Raw genomic sequence first — 2,650 nt, forward strand, 5'->3', positions numbered from 1 at the left:
TCCTCAGGAAGTTGGTGGTGAAGTGTGGGGTGGGCAAGTGGACAATGACAATCATACCAACAATTAATTCATGGCACCAAGGGGTGTAGGAGGAGGGTGGGATAAGGTGCTTCCGGGGTTCAGACTTTCCCCAGCTGACAGTGGAGTTGGGCTCATAGGGTTGAGACTGGACTTGACTCATTGATCCCAGACCCTGGGGAGACAGCAGTGGCATACTTGACAAGCCCCTGCCCTCCTGAAATGTACATTCTAGTTGGCCCAAGAACATGTGGGGCACGTGGTCAGTGCTCAGTGAATAGTTGCTCAGGATGCCTGGCAGCCAGCGTCATCTCTTAGCCTGGGAGGAGACTGGCTCCCATCTTTAACACTGATGCAGCAGTAGTATCTTACAGATAGGAAAGTTCTCCAGTATGCCCTTAACTGGCTCTGTGGTTTAGACATACCCTCTGAACTCGTACAGGATGAGTCTGACCTGCCAGGCCCACCTGTGCTCCCTACCAGTTTATGCCCTGAGAGAACTCGGTGAAGCTGGAGGCCTGCAGGCCAGGTAACTCCTCACTACAAGCAGATCATCTGCACACTCTCAGGGTGCTCTGCCTCCTCTACTGGGTACAAAGGAGTAGGTGGGACTGGCAGCAGTTACCAGCTAGAATAGAGTCTCAGCTATTAGCCAAAGGTTAGTGATTTGAGTTCACTTAGAGTGCCCCAGAAGTGAGGCTTGGTGACTTACACTTAACAAAAAGTCAGCCATTGAACACCTATAGAACACAGTTCTATTCTGACACATATGGGGTTTCTGTGGGTCATAATAGATTTGACAGGCCACTGGTACCAGGAAAACAGCTTGAGTGGTTTCCTTTCTCCTGTGGTTAGACTGTCAGCTGCCCTAGGGCAGGGATGATGTAACCCCAGGGTCTTTTCCAGACCTGACACCTAGTAATTGAAATAAAGACATTTTCTCTCATTTCAGGGGCCCTAAGTGGACTTTCATGGCTCACCTGGGGCTCTGACCATGCGTTGGAACTCTCAGATGCCTGGGACTCTAAGGGCCTCCCATCCGAGACACACTGGGATCCTTGAGTCACACCATGTTCCCACCCTCTGGCAAATAGCAGCCAAGTCCAACTGCTCATAAATTTCCCGCCTGTCACCCATGGCGCCTAGGCCAGGCGGGGCGGGAGGCGTTGGGGGTGGGCTGGCCCGTACCTGCTCCAGTTCCTTGGGATATTTGGAAGCAGGAAGCCCAGACCTCTGCCTGTGCCCAGAATAACCTCAGCAAAAGCTGGCCCTTGGGGAAGATGTTGTGAAAACTGGTCTTTCAAATGCAAAGATGTCCAGAGTTGAGAGTTTAAACAAAAACAAAATTACAAAGCAGCTGTTGATGCAGTGTGCATGCCCTGATTGCATTTTTATAGAATGCTGTATATGAATATACAAGGTGGCTTCAAAAAGTTCATGGAAAAATTCCTTTATCTTTTTTTTTCATGATCATTTTGAAGCTCTCTTGTATAAGCATAGGAGAAGTATATGGAAAAATAGGGACCAAAATGTGTTCAGTGGTTTTTCTCCAAGTGGAGGGATTGAAGAGCCATTTAAAAACTTTCATTGCTCCACTCTCCTGTACATTTTAATTCTTTCATAATCAACATATACCATCTGTTGTTAACTGCCATCAACTCGGTTCCAACTCAAAGCAACCCTGTATGGGGTTTCCAAGGAATGGCTGGTGGGCTTGAACCACTGACCTTACAGTTAGCACGCGGGTGCTTATTTTGCCACACCAGGACTTCATATACCACGTTATTGTTGTTGTTAGGTGCTGTCCTGTCGGTTCCGCCTCACAGCGACCCTGTACAGGGTTTCCAAGGAGCAGCTGGTGAGTTTGAACCACCGACCTTGCAGCTCAAACTGACCTTATGGTCGAGTGCTTATCCTATAGTGCCACACCAGGATTCCATATACCACCTAGATACCTTTAAAAATGGTTCATTTCTAAGCAATAATTGTTTGAAAGCAAATTAGTCAGCATGACAATTGGCTCAAAAGTGACTACTTCTGGTTTACTTGATTTATGACTTTTTGGCCTGTGATGTCACTTGATGTTTTCAAGTACAGGGGACCCAACCTTATGGGGCAGTGAGCCAGCACCTTTATGTGCTGCCCCTGTGCACCAGGCCTTGCCAAACTTGATTGTTTCACTGATTCTTTGCCACTGACCTATTACTGTACTCATTTTAAAGATGGGAAAGCTGAGGCTTAGGTTAACAGCTTTCCCAGGGCTCCACAGAGGCTTTGGCACCAAGGTTGGATCCAGTAGGAATCCAGAGCTGAACATGACTCCCCTTTTCAAGCCTACATATTGGTGTACTAACAAATAAAGGTACAATACTGCCGAACAATTTGGTTCTTTAAAAGTTTTTCTCCCATGTCCTCCCTTCTTTTTCTTCATATTTTAATTTTAAAATAACATTTGAAACCTGACTGCTTGTTTGAGGACAAACCAATGAAAACAAACAAACACAACCGTCAGACTTCAGTCTATCTCAAAATTGCTTTTCTATGGTGTGGCACTGTAGGATAAGCAGTGGACTGTGAATCATGAGGTTGGTGGTTCAAACCCACCAGCTGCTCCTCGGAACCCCTGTACAGA

This window comes from Chrysochloris asiatica, unplaced genomic scaffold (genome assembly GCF_000296735.1).
Source record: "Chrysochloris asiatica unplaced genomic scaffold, ChrAsi1.0 scaffold00093, whole genome shotgun sequence".
Classification (NCBI taxonomy): domain Eukaryota; kingdom Metazoa; phylum Chordata; class Mammalia; order Afrosoricida; family Chrysochloridae; genus Chrysochloris; species Chrysochloris asiatica.